Here is a 13,878-nt window from a genome sequence, read left to right on the forward strand (position 1 = left end):
AAACAAATTCTATTAACTTAGCCGATATTGAAGCCCGTCTAAGCAGGCCTAGACGGTGAACAATTTGGTTTTCATCTTGAAATTTATTGGGATTTTGTTTTCATTTACAAAAAATTTATTGGGATTATGTTTTCTTTTTCAAAATATTTTGTTGGGATTTTTTAGAAAAATGGCAGCACTTGGATTCTATTGCTCTTTAATTTGTTTATTTTTATCTAGGTGTCAACACATTATTTTTTGAGCTGATTTGGAATATAAGGAATTTCTTTTTCACTTTTACTAACTGTAACTGTTTTGAATATTTATATGTGCTTTGGGGGCGGGTTTTTTTATGTCTTCTAGGTGTTTTGTACATTTGTTTCAGTAAAGGTGATTATATTGCAAATTTATATGAATGTTATAATGGTAAATATTTATTTAATGTGGTAATTATTTGTGGTAACTGAGTTTAAGGGGACACAGGACCTTTCACGTGAAGTTTTGAAAAAAAAAATTGTAATGCTTATTAGGACTTATATTGCTTAATATATATGTTTTTAACTAAATAAAATATTTTAAGCTTATTAAAATTAATTTATAATAATAATTTTTTTAAAAAAATAGCAAAATTTAAAAAAAATTAAAAACATGAAAAATTCTTCCTCGCGTCTCAAATTTTAGGCAAATAACTTATAAATTAAACTAAAGACACATAATGCTAATATAAATCATCTCTAGCATGGATTATTGTTTAACTTCAATGGCTTTTGAAAAAAAAAAATTCACTTTCGATAATTTTTTCTTCAAAATTTTTATGTCTTCGCGAAATTAATTCCATATAAAAAATGTTCTTATGAATATTTATATTTTCAAAAAACAATGCTTAGTGATTTTCATAATAATCATCTGAAGCAAAAGAAAAAGTTTCAGTAAAATTACTAAAAAATTGAGGCTCGTGGAACAAAATAAAGACAGAAAATGCTAAAAAATATTTAATGGAGAAAAATGAGTTTTTGTGTAAAGGAAATCAAATTCTCCCCAAAAGCTATTATATTCCTTTATAAAAAGTAAATCATATATTTCTGATTGTTTTGAAACAATATATGTATCAGTAACATTGCAAGTTTGATTCTTGACGTTTACGAAACAAAAATAATTTCCGTTAAATATTGTACCAATGAGTTTCAATACAAATCTAATTACATACAAAGTTGTAAGCACCTCAAGTTATGCTTCAATACACTTTAATTAAACAACTACAGAAATAACTATTTAATGAAAAAGTTATTATAAATTTTTTTTATACAGAAAATAATGCTGAATTGCTTCGACATAGTAAAATCATGCATTTTGTTTTCATATAGTGCTGTCAATCAGTTCTGATAAAATGTGGCATACAAATTACTTTGCATATTTGAACACTATTACAAAAAATATGACAATAAAAAAAATATATGATAATATTTTAAATATTATTCGCAATATTAGAAATATTATTCGCAATATTGGAAACACTATACAGTAATATCAGAACTGTAATTAGAGATATATGATGACTCAGATCATATGTCATGAAATCCTTATATAAAATGCCTGTTTTTCAGATATTAGCATTGTACACCCATAATTTTGTAATAAAATATTATAATAACTTATGCAAATAAAATAATGAAGTAGTGAATAATGAAAACAGATTATAAATAAAAACAGAAATTTAATATAAATGAAAACAATAATTTAGAAAGCCCCTGCACCGTAAGTATCGCCTTCAACTTTCTTGTTCTTATTTTCCTTAGCCTTGTTTAGATATTTTCTATTTATTGCTTTTTGTTTATAGGCTAGTGAATTGCGACGACTGCTTTGTTTCAGTCGACGCTTGTCTTTTTGTTTGGCAATTTCAATCGATACATCCTTACTTTTCACAAGTGCCGTCGATAAATGGCCCATATTGAACTGGCTAACAGCATTTGTGGTAGCCATTTCTAATCTCTTCTTGCTCACAAACACATCTTTAGAGCATTGTTGCCAAATAATACTGTGCAATGACTCATTGGCATTTTGAGTTTTAGCGGAAGTGCACCGCTCTAAAAGTTCCTTGCATGCAAGGCGTTGGTATACAGGCAGAATTTTGGAAAGAATGTCCTCAGTCAACGTGGTTTTCATTTGCGTGTGAGATGGTGGTTTCCTAGCATTTGCTTTAGCTCGATTATAAAAGCACCAAGATTCCTTCCCCTCAGGGCACTTTGTGTGCTTTGGTAACTTGTCTGTTGATGTACAATGCATCAATGATGCAAAAATTGCTTTTCTCATATTATCGACATTTGGAGCATTATCCACTATGGCTTTACGATAATAGTTACTGAGTCTATTTATGACAGTGTCAGTCAGGTGACCTTTTTTTTCCCTCCAAGGCATACACCCTTTACCTTGAACTCTTTAACTTTATTGCGGAGAGCGGTACCCAATCGCTTTGCAATATGGTTTACGCATTCTTCTTTTACAATTGGAATGTCGCCATAGACATTTTTTTCTTTGAGGAACACAAATGTTTTGCAGTCACCATCAGATAGAAGGACAGTATACCGCATTTTGCAGTCTTTCATAGAGCGCTGCCATAATATTTCAGCGGCATGCATCTCCATGGAATTTGACGATCCAGAAAAATTTCTATCGCAAAGTCCTGAACTTTTGTGTCCTTCATACCAAAAATGATGTTCCGGAGAATCACCTAACTCCTGTTTGGTAATTTCGCATAAATGGCAGTATTTAGAAAGTATTGTAAAATCAATGACAAGTCCTGTAAGAATATCTATTACAATTCCTATTCCGTAAAGGGAGCTGTGGCCACGCTTCTGCCACGTTCCATCAAAGGATACCCCGATGTTTAGAACATCAGCTTCGCTCTCTTCATTTTGCAGTTTTGAGTACTCTTGCCTCACAATTTGCCTAGCTTTTTCTAAAACAGTTGCCTTGAATGTTTCATTTTCCTCGGCCAACTGCTTTACATATTTGTCAAAGGTTTTCTGGTCCATTGACTTCAGGCCTAAATTCATTGAAAAACTTTCGATAGCTGAATGGCCTTTTCCCACATTTAAAAAAGCTTCCACAATATTCTTGTTCACTGAAAAGGCTTTTTGGTCAATGATACGTGGGCTTGAAAATGTGGATCCAAATACCTTATGGCATAATTGACATGTTATTTGTAACTTTGCCGAAAAGCCATATTCAACTGATTTGGAAAACTGAAGACACTTTTCATTACAGGCATCACATTTTAGTTCATTCAATAGAGCAGGCCACACTTCATCTGCAATAATTGTGTGAGAAGATGATGTAGATGATTTTAATTCACTAGCAGGAGGGAAAAATTTCAATTTCTTTTCACTCCTGGATTCTATGTTTGATATATCCAAAGTTGAATCAGAAGCATTGGAAGTAGAAGGAATTGAAATAGAAGAAGTTGGCTTACTCCATCTCATTCTTGCTCTTTCAGCAGCCAGTTTTCGTTTTTTAGAAGGCCGTGATTTCGGTGCATGCCACCGTCCACTAATTGTATCCATAGTTTTGTGAAAAACAATAAAAAACGAAACAGATAATTCTAAAACAAAAATATAACAACAGTAAAACGAAAATGTAACGATATAACGAAAAAAAATCAACAAATAAACGTATTTTGAAAAGCGCGAGATTGACAAGTATCGAGACAAAATATAAACATCAACAAATGCGGAAATGTAAACAAAGACACGGTTAAAGTTAATGTTATGTTGTCAGATAATAATTAAAATATAATAATTAATTAAAATAACAAGTAAAATCAACGGAGAAATGAAATCAAAACTAAAACTCTCAATGTAAACAAACTTGACAGCTTTGGAAATGTTTAAAGTGCCACGCCCACTTTTTCGAAAAATGTTCATAAAATCGTTAAAAATGATCGAATCGAAAAAATTTCAGCACCACGTGATAAAGCTTGGCTTTCTGCACAATTTGAACGAAAATTTTTTTTTTCGGAAATTTGATGGTTTCAAGGTCCTGTGTCCCCTTAATTAAAACCAATTCACAAGACTCTCGTGCTTATTTTTTAGATCTTAATATAAATATTTCTAATAACAATAATCTCATAGGGGTTTATGATAAAAGGAAGGATTTCAATTTTAATGTTATTAACCTTACGCATTTTTATTTTAACCTTTATTATAAAATTTTCAAGAATATTGTATTTGGTCAAATAATGAGATTCAAATTCCTTTATAATAACCGTATAGATTTTTCGACCGCTATTGAGGTATTAAAAAACAGTTTAAAGAAAAATAAATTTCCTTTCAACTTAAATAATTTTGATGTTTTGATTAAAGAAATTTTAAACAAATTCTATTAACTTAGCCGATATTGAAGCCCGTCTAAGCAGGCCTAGACGGTGAACAATTTGGTTTTCATCTTGAAATTTATTGGGATTTTGTTTTCATTTACAAAAAATTTATTGGGATTATGTTTTCTTTTTCAAAATATTTTGCTGAGATTTTTTAGAAAGATGGCAGCACTTGGATTCTATTACTCTTTAATTTGTTTATTTTTATCTAGGTGTCAACACATTATTTTTTGAGCTGATTTGGAATATAAGGAATTTCTTTTTCACTTTTACTAACTGTAACTGTTTTGAATATTTATATGTTCTTTGGGGGCGGGTTTTTTTATGTCTTCTAGGTGTTTTGTACATTTGTTTCAGTAAAGGTGATTATATTGCAAATTTATATGAATGTTATAATGGTAAATATTTATTTAATGTGGTAATTATTATTATTCTTTATGCTTGTATTATCATTAGGGGCCTCGGGGCACTGTTAGTTTTGGCTTTGCCACTAACAACAGAAAGGTTCCTGTGTGTTTACAGACAGTGTGTCCCCTGATGAAGTGCTGCTCTGTAAACACACAACTTTATTTAAATTATATTTAAATTATTTTTGTGTAAATTTATATTATTACTAGTTTAGTAAGCCGGAGATAATCTTTATGTAAACATATCTAGTTACTATGTCGCGATTCCACTGCGTGGACCTACATGAACCTGGCGCCATCTGTTCCCTTATAATTCAAATAGGCCCTAACGAACTAAACAGCTTAGGCTAAACATTCTTAGGCTACGCGGAAGGAACTTATGGGATGCTGTTGACGGAAACCGTGTTCTGAGAGTACCGCGTTATAGGAGGCTTGACTGTACATAGATTATCCCTTCATTACTTTAAGATAACATACCACACAATAAAATTTTATAATTTCAAGATCTCGATATAAAATTCAATGTGTAACTTAAAAAAAAAAATAGCTGAATTCCAGTTGAAATTTATCATTCGTAACTAAAAAATACTTACCAAAAAAACGATAAAAATTTATTAATAATCAACACAAATTATACAGTTTCAAATAATTCGGATGATTCTTTACTGTTGTTTCTCGAATTTTATAGATACAGATATATATACTATTCTATAAAAAAGAAGAATATTCTAAAACTATACCAGTTCTGTACGTTCTGAAATCACATTTATTTACTGGAATGAAGTAAGCAATGCTGACTTCACTTCAATTTGTAATGATTTGAAGACAAAAAAAAAATATTTTAACGTAATTGGGTATAACATAAAAAAACACAACTACTTCCACATCGAAAATTTTAGTAGGAATAACATTTACCATCGCGCAATGCTAAACGAATGCAAGTTAGTAGTTGTTCGATATTTTACATGAGCAAATTATTTTACGTTATTTTTTGTAGAAAAACATTGATTTTTTTTAAAGAATGGATTCTATTGAGAGATGTCTACTAAGGCTGATAGGATTCGATGTGAGTAACATCATGGAATACTGCGAGTTAGTGAACAGCAAAATTGCGCCTGATGTTTCTTTAAACTTTTTAAGCCTTCACAGTAAAGCTGCAAAAATGTTTCGTGAGCATTTTATTTTTAAAATAGAAGTTTGTGAAGAGGAGGAGTTTTACGTTATTCAAGCTAAATGTAAAGCGAAGATGAAAGTGAGAAAATTTATAGAGTGGAATGCCAAATTTTGAGAGATTCGAATAAGGTGAGTACTTCATATTCATTGATGTTAATCTTAACTATATTTTTAGGATTTTCCACTCCCCGTATCTTTGTTATGATTTTGTTCTAATACATAAATACTTAATCATTTATGATTGGGTGTAAAAATTTTTTGAGTGAAGGGCCACTTGCACAGCAAGTGGAGTCGCGAAGTGCCGCATGCATATTTAGTCATGTTAACAACAAATATGATGATTTTTATCTAAATATTTGTGTTCTAAGCACCAGATATCAGTAAACTTAATAAAATATTTGCAGAAAATTAAATGCTTTTAATTATTTGAATTTATTTAAAACTAAAAACACTGATACACTTTTTCCATTTTTCACAATAATTCATTTATCAAATATTGGGAGGTGTGATATAAATTTTAACCAAAAAGAAGCTACCAGAATGAAAGTGCAAAGAAAAAAATATGTATTTTATAGAGTAATATAAATTTGAATGAAATATAATTTAATAAAAGAAAATTTATAATGTTTAAACAACAACCAAATTAAAATAAATTTTTATTGCGTTCAGAAATTTCTGCTGGCTGCACATCAACAGTCGACGGGCCGCATGACATAGGTTGTGCACTCCTTAATTATGATATATGTATGTGTATGTCAAACTTTAACTTAGTATTTATTATAAAACTTAATTTTGAATTTTCTTTGGTTCATTATTTTGTTGTGATGTATTATTTAAAATTCCGTTTTGCATTTCACATGTGCTATTTCCAGTGTTCGCCAAGTGGGCCCACTTTGAACCCCGGGTTTTATTGGGTGGGCCACATTAAAAAAATCCATTTGGAAAACTTAGTGGGTTTTTCTAAAACGAAACCATTTTCATTAAAACTTATTGATGCACATTTAATTTTATATAATTTATTGTGCAGCATAAATTTGTCAGAGTTGTGAGCTTATATGATTAAGTTTTTAATTTAATTTAGACTTTTTTTTTACTAAGTTTAACAAATTTAAACAGTTTTATTTTCTTGTTTTAAAAAAATAAGCTAAAACTTCATATATGCTTTTTTTTCATATTTTTAGATTAATTTGTTTTGTGAAATTAAAAATATGAAGTTAAAATTATTAATCTAAAAATAAAGCCTTTTTCCGTAGGTAAAATATTTGAAAAAAATGGGAGAAGTAACAGGTACTCATTATAATTATACGTCATTTTAATTTCATTTTCTATTAATCTTATTATGAAAACATGAAAGACCTTTAAATATTTCAGTTTTATTTTCTTAAAGATTAAAGTCAGATGAAATTTTAGTTTTTACTGATTATAAATTTATAATAGGTAATTTATATATGCTTAATAAAGATAGTAAATAAATGTGTGTGAAAACAGAATGATTAATAAACTTGTTTCTTTTATATTACTGTTGCATTTATGGTTGGTTGGTTAGTTAAAGTTTAATGGCACAAGAGCCAGAAGTGGCTATACTGCGCCAGTCACTAGGTAAAAAAAAATTGTACTTTTACTTATATCAATGAATACAGTTTTATTGTTTTGATGAACTTGATGAGATTGTGATGTATAGGGTCACTAAGTAGGGATGAAAGGTCGGGATAAAATCTGCCAAAAAGATTCTTCCTCAAATATTTGAATCGTCTGCAGTCAGTTAATATGTGTTTAATTGAAATGTTAACTAGACATAGAGTACAGATGGGTGCACATTCGGCTTTCAGTAAATGCATATGCGTGAAACGAGTATGACCGATACGTAGTCTATTTATAATAGTCTGGGTTTTGCGATCAACAGTTAATGTCTTACAATTATCAAGATTAGGGTAAATTTCATATAATTTATTACTATTTTGCGTATTCCAATGATTTTTCCAGGCCTGATGAACTGAAGTTTTACAAATGTGTTTCAGGTCTAAGCAAGTCAAGAGATTACTGTTTAAGTTATGAGTAGTTTTAGCTATGATATCAGCACGGTCATTTCCAAGAATGCCGACATGTGACGGTATCCAACAAAAATATATGCTGAACCCTCGGACTTGCATTTTCATAAAGTGGCTTTGTATTTTTTGAATTATGGGATTTTTTCCGACGTAAGGAACACTAGATATAAAGCTACGAGAATCAGTATAAATTATCCATTTATTTTTTGTTTGGTTTGAAATAAAATTAAGTGCTAGCAAAATAGCATAGCATTCTGCAGTGAGAATTGAAGTTTCGTGAAGAAATGTTTCAGAAATATTAGAGCTTTCGTAAACAACACCACAACCAATATGGTTATCATGTTTCGATCCATCGGTATAAACAGGTGTAAAATCCATATATTGATGACGATGTTCGTAAAACATTTGGCTAAAAATTGTTGGGCTCGTCTCGGATTTTTTCAAATTATTAAAAACGTTTAAAACACAAGTTGTAAGATCAACCCAGGGTGGGATAGCGTCTGTGCTAGTAAAAACCTCAAAATTTAAAACGTTAAGCTCACATAAAATGTTGGTGGTTCTAATTCCAAATGAAGGAATGTAAGATGGACGTGAAGAGAAGTGAGTAACAAGTTGCGGATGGCAAACACAAGAGTAGAGTGGATGAAGTGGATTCGCTTTTATTTTAAAATAATAGTCCAGAGATAACTTGTAACGACGAAAATGCAGAGAAGGTTCAGAACATAAAACATAAAGACTCTCAACTGGTGAAGTCCTGAATGCACCCGATGAAATTCTTAATCCTTGATGATGGATGGTATCGAGATATTTTAATACAGATTGGCGGGCTGATGAGTATACAGAAATACCATAGTCAAGTTTGGAACGGATTACGGACCGGTATATTTTAAGCATTGCGTCCATATCAGCCCCCCATGAGCAGTTTGTGAGGACCTTAAGAATGTTAAGTGTTTGAGAGCATTTTCTTTTAATATAAAATATGTGTGGTTTGAATGTAAGCTTTTCATCGAAGATCATGCCTAGATACTTGGTTTCTGCTAAAACAGGAATCACGTTATTATTCAGAGTTATCTCAGGATGAAGATGCATACCACGTTTACGACAGAAATGAACACAATGAGTTTTTTGTGGGGAAAATGTAAAACCGTTTTCATTTGCCCATTTTAAAATTTTATTCACAGCTATTTGTAGTTGTCGTTCAATGAGAGACATATTGACAGATCGGCATGAAATTCTAAAATCGTCGACAAATAGCTCGCCATAGACAGTCGGGGGAAGTTGATTTAAAATTTCGTTTATTTTTAAAATGAAAAGTGTCACACTTAAAACGCTTCCCTGAGGAACACCCTGCTCCTGGGAAAAAACATCTGATAAAGTTGAAATAATTTTAACTCTAAATGTCCTGTTTGATAAAAAGTTTTTGATAAAATAAAATAAATTACCGCCAATGTCACAATTGATTAAATCTCGCAAGATTCCATAACGCCACGTCCTGTCATATGCTTTTTCCATATCAAAGAATATAGAAACCAAGTGTTGATTTTTGAGAAAGCTGTGACGGATGTCGGTTTCAAGTTTCAGTAAATTATCAGTGGTACTGCGGCCCTTGCGAAAACCACTTTGACAAGGAGATAATTGATTTCGCGATTCAAGTAAAAATACTAAACGTTTATTTACCATCTTTTCAAAAAGTTTACAAAGACAGCTAGTTAAGGCTATTGGTCTGTAGCTTGTGGTGTCTTCGGAATTCTTACCAGGTTTTAAAATAGGGATAACATATGCTGTTGACCAGGTCTGTGGAAAAACTCTTTCTGTCCAGATACGATTATATAATTGAAGTAGAAGCACTAAAGCTCTATCCGGCAGGTTTTGTAACATTGAATAATGAATTTCATCTGGTCCAGGTGTTGAAGGACGGGTGTTTTTTAGAACATATTGGAGTTCATTTATTGTAAATGGCTGGTTATAATTACAATCTATGTCGTCTTTTGGCCTCAATTTAATTTTTTCGATATTTTTCTTAAATGTGGCGAAAGGTTCTTTGTAATTTGAAGCACTTGAGATTTCAGAGAAAGCAGCAGCAAGAGCATTTGCAATATCAGGAGTGTGTGATATATGTGTGTTATTAACTTTGAGAATAGGTATGTTATGTTCACAATATTTACCGGATATACTTTTAATTTTGTTCCAGATTTCAGTTGAGGGTGTATTACTGTTTATTGAGGAGACATAATTTTTCCACGAGGTTTTTTGAGCATTTCTTCGAACTCTCCGGGCTATGGACCGAGCTTTTTTAAACGCAATCAGATTATCTGTGGTTGGGTGTCTACGAAAGGTTTGCCATTGCTTTTTTTGTTCTTTCTGTGCTTGAAAACAGTTTTGATTCCACCAAGGTTTCGGATGTTTTGGCAGTTTAGTTGATGTCATCTTTGTGCAGTGTTTCGCTGCTTTAAGTATATTCGATGTGATATGTTCCACTGCATCATTTATATTGGTTTGGTTTATAAAGTTTTCAGTTATATTTACAGTCGATTTAAATTTGTTCCAATTCATAGTGTCTATTTTAAGTCGTGGCGTGCGGGAATTTTGAAAGTTACTGCTGCCTGTATGAGTTAGTATTAAAGGGAAGTGATCACTATTGAAAATGTTATCATGAACCAAAAAAGACCAATATGGATACTGAGATGAGCTGCAGATTGCTAAATCTATGGCATGATAAGATTGTGAAGGGGCATGAAAATAAGTATTCTCACCTGAATTGAGAAGACTGAGTAAATGATTATTGATAAGTTTTTCAATTAAGTTCCCTCTATTATTTATGTCCAAACTACCCCAGATGGGATTATGGCCATTAAAATCCCCTATTATTATGAAAGGTTCTGGGAGTTGTGCAATTAGTTCGTCAAGATCTGCTTCTGATACATCATCTCGAGGTGGAAGATATATGCAGCATACAGTCAATAAAAATTGGATACTAAGGCGGACAGCTACTGCCTGCAAAGAAGTATTTAGTGAAACCATACTGGAGGGATACATACAGGAAGTCATTATCATGACTCCACCTGAAGCTCTACTATTGTCTATATTATCCTTCCTGATGACGTGATACCCATGAATTTTAGTTTTATGAATGGGTTTTAGTGATGTTTCCTGTAAGCAAATGCAACATGGAGAAAACTTATTAATTATATCTATAATGTCAGGTTTATTATTGTTGTAGCTCCTACAATTCCAAGATATTAATTTAGCCATTTATTGCTTCCGATTTTTGGATTTTGTATTTTTTGGACAGAGATTGGGCGGTGTTTCCAATCCTTTATCGGTTTGCATTTGTGTATCTGAAATTTCATCGGCGGTGTTTTCGTCTGTGCTCATTGCATCAGATTGTGAATATTCTTGTTCTTTTTCTTTTGTTTGTTTTTGCCTATTCTTATTAAATTTATTTTGTCTGCTCTTTGGTACATATTTGTGTTTAGTCACTAGTGGTGATTGGGTAAGTTTTTGTTGTAAGACATTTACCAATTGTGGAGTCAGTTTCAGATATTTTTGTTTTTCTGTAGAGGTTTGTGAAGGGGTTGTACGAGAGATAACAGATTTTACAGGGTTTTGTGTTTTTGAGGTTGATTGAGATTGCTCCTTATTAGTTGAGCTTGCTGTTGGTTTAGTCAATAGTCTTTTGAAATTTGTATTATTTGGTTCGGTATCAGCTGCGTCATACTGAATACCTATGGATATCTTCGGTTTACTATTGGATAATGCTGCAGAATATGAAATATTAGGTCTTGGTTGTGAACTTAAGAACTTAGCTTTAGCTTCAGTGTATGTCAGATTTTGATTAACTTTGATGTTGATGATTTGTTTTTCCGTTTTCCATTTTTGACAGAGTCGGGAGTTGGCGGAGTGAGGTTCTGAACAGTTGGTACATTTTTCAGGCCGGGTGCAAGTTTGAAATGTATGTCCAAATTCACTGCAGCGAGAACAAGTTTCTTTACCCCTGCAGTGATTAGTCGAATGGCCAAACTTCTGACACTTAAAGCATCGAAGAGGGTTAGGAACATATGGTCGTACTTTACAATTCATATAGCCTACTTTAATGTCAGTTGGTAGAGTGGCGGAATTGAAAGTTAATATTAAATGTTGAGTAGTAATTATATCTTTGCCTCTCTTAATGGTTATATGGCGTGCATCAACAACTGATTGATCAGAAAGACCTTCAATAATCTCGCTGATTGGGAGATATTGTAATGATTGAACTGTAATGACACCTTTTGATATGTTGAGGGTATTGTGAGGAGTAACAGTTATAGATATATTATCTATTTTACGTGATTGTAGAAGTGACATGGTTTGCTTATTAGAATTGGTTTCAACTAGTAAATCACCTGACGGCAATTGACGAACATTTTTAGGGTTTCCGATTTGGGATTCTAAGAATTTTTGAATAATAAATGGTGAAACAGTACTAAGTTTTTTGTCTTTAGAATTAAGAACAAGAAATCTGGATTTTGCTGCGTCGTAGTTGGGACATTTGGATAGATCAAATTTAGATGTATTTGCGAAACTGTGTGCAGAATCTTTGGGTGACTCCATAGTTCATAGAAACGTTCATCTGGATACTCCCATGCCCACCATCGAGCCCAACAAGGGGAAAAGAAGCACCGGCTCTGAAAAGCTCAGCCTCGGTGTTCTGTTCAGGGTAGCTCCAGGTATAGCACTACAACAGGGGAGCGTGAATCCGCCAAAACTATCAGAGTTCAAGGGCACTCTCCTGATGCAGCACGTAGTCCCTAGCAGGGTGCTACGCATGCCCTACCAGCCGATTGAAAGGGAGGGGGACCTAACCTCCTTCCACTCGTCTACAGTGAAGCAGGGGCCAAAGAGTACGCAGTCGACCAACTCCGAGATGAAAATGCCCCCTTGGGCGCCACACTCGTATGAGAGAGCAGACAGGTAGCTCCAGGCTCCCCCTTTCCACCTTACGAGACGCAGCACACGGCAAACGTGCTGGTCAGCAAAAGCTAACGTTGTTAGTCTGTTTACTTTAGGGGAAAATTGGTTACTTAAAATAAATAGGTGAAACATCATAAATCAGGAAAGCCGACAAAAACAGTAGAAAACATACAGAAATCTGAAGATCTATAGTCTGTAAATAATATACAGTGTTTTTGAATGGAATGAAATAAAATTCGTTCACTAGGTCAATATAGTATTTGATGAAAAGTCGGGAACTCAAAACAGGACCGTCGCAAGAGAGAAATGGAAAAATGCTCAGGTCCAGCTCGGGGCCCCGGGTGCGCCACGCCCGTCACACAAGAGTGTGCCCCTGGGGGGCTGTTGCATTTATATTTTATAAAGCTTGAGTTAAAAATTGTGAAACTTTATGTCTTTAACGGTAAAGAATGTATCAAAGTAGTGTAATAAAAAAAACTTTGCGAATATTTGATAATGTATTTACTTATTGAAATTTATTACTCTTTAATTTTTTTCAGGTTATAAACGCCAAGTGTGATTGTGCTGGAGGAGTAGAGCTAGCTGTCTGCAAGCACTCTCTTGCATTGCTCTATGCAATTCAAAGCTACAGTGCTGAAAAGTTATATGCTGCCCCTACTGAAGTTTTACAGAGATGGCACCAGAAGAAGCCAGTGAAGCGAGAACCTAAAACTTTTTTCGTTGCCAATGAGTTTCTCATTTCAAATGTGTCTACCGATATAAATTTTAGTGCCCTAAATGCTATGTGTTTAAATGCTCCCATCTTTGACGTTGTGAATCCTTCACAATGTGACAAAGATGATTTAGCATACAGTAAAAGATTACCTCTTCCTGCATTGGTCATTGGGGGTATGCACACTATTATACCTGATTGTGCTGAACCTGTACAGAAGTTGTTTATGGACATTGC

General features: G+C 32.9%; 1 pseudogene; it reads right to left on the minus strand.

Moving 5' to 3' along the window:
- Positions 1-1,472: 1,472 nt before the first annotated feature.
- Positions 1,473-3,753, minus strand: LOC147807599 (uncharacterized; annotated as a pseudogene).
- Positions 3,754-13,878: the final 10,125 nt, after the last annotated feature.

Source organism: Parasteatoda tepidariorum, chromosome 6 (genome assembly GCF_982258835.1).
Source record: "Parasteatoda tepidariorum strain Cologne lab strain chromosome 6, Ptep-v5.0, whole genome shotgun sequence".
NCBI lineage: Eukaryota > Metazoa > Arthropoda > Arachnida > Araneae > Theridiidae > Parasteatoda > Parasteatoda tepidariorum.